The sequence below is a fragment of the Tupaia chinensis genome, unplaced genomic scaffold (genome assembly GCF_000334495.1).
Source record: "Tupaia chinensis unplaced genomic scaffold, TupChi_1.0 Scaffold148884_1, whole genome shotgun sequence".
Lineage (NCBI taxonomy): Eukaryota > Metazoa > Chordata > Mammalia > Scandentia > Tupaiidae > Tupaia > Tupaia belangeri.
The window spans coordinates 85,061-86,149 of record NW_006208732.1 but is presented as its reverse complement, the minus strand read 5'-3'; the positions used below and the strand labels follow the sequence as shown (position 1 = coordinate 86,149).

Sequence of the window (1,089 nt, the reverse complement as noted above, 5' to 3'; positions counted from 1 at the left end):
CTTTTTTAATAAAAAGAAACATAACACAAAATGTCCCTACCAAAGGCATGTAAGCCATACACAATGGAAAAGTGCCAATATCTATTCGGTGTTTGGTCTAAAGGAGCCAACTTTTCAGGAGTTTTTGTCTCCTCAAAGTCATGGACATGGGCTAGAAAAAAGTTCACAGGGAGACATAAATCATTTTTCCCATTTATGACCTCCCAGCAATTACGGTACAGAATCAATTTGATGCTCAGGCAATTGAACTACATCTGTCATTCAAAAGTCCTCAAACGAGAAGTCAGTGTGACTTCTGCCTTGACTAGCGTTCGAAAGGAATTGTTAATATTATTTCTATTAGACACAGGTGATATTCTAAATAAGGAGAAAAAAGGTGAAAGAAAAAAAATAAGAAGAACGAGGGTAGACTTTTTATTATATTTTTAAGATTTCAACCTAACTTTGTATCACGACACCTTTTCTACTTCCCACAATAAACTAGTTCCTCTTTCATCCTGTCAAGCAATATATGACTGAAGTCAGCTCATGTATTTAATGCCAACATTAATATCTTTTGGGAACCAGGAGTTAGCGTAATGGTTATGTCGCTGGACTCCCACATAGTTGACCGCGGTTCGCGTCCCGGACCCGGTGGCTTAAAACTCACGCCGGGCGCATGTGCGTGCGTGCCCAAGATCCCGAGAGGAGAATGGAGGAGAAGGGATTGCGGCGTGGCCATCCCCTCTGGGGGGTGATTTCTCACTTTCTGTCTCTATGTCTCTCTCTGTCTGTCTGGCGAGCGCATGCGCCCTATAGTGAAAAACCTCTCAAAAACAAAACAAAACAAAAAAACATTAATATCTTTCAAAAGTTAAAATGTTATAAAACTAAAGCACAACACCATAGCCTGTAGTCACCTCAAAATATGGCATATGATCCATGTCAAAGCATTAATAATCAAAAGTAAAGGTGAGAATAATCGAAGACAGCAAAGGGTCTTCTAAAATGAATTTTCTATATAATTTCTCCAGTTTTTCTTCCCTATTACCTTTTAGTTGGGAGTTTTTAAAGTACTTCTCATTCTCTGCTCATTCATAACGTAGACAC

At 38.9% G+C, this 1,089-nt stretch overlaps 1 long non-coding RNA gene across 1 annotated transcript in view; it reads right to left on the bottom strand.

The window, feature by feature from the left end:
- Positions 1 to 1,029: 1,029 nt before the first annotated feature.
- The window catches only part of LOC106734133 (uncharacterized), a 52,512-nt gene continuing 52,452 nt past the window's right edge, over positions 1,030 to 1,089 (bottom strand). The window contains exon 3 of the long non-coding RNA XR_001369875.1: positions 1,030 to 1,088. This is a non-coding gene — a long non-coding RNA (uncharacterized LOC106734133). The remainder of the gene's footprint in view (position 1,089) is intronic.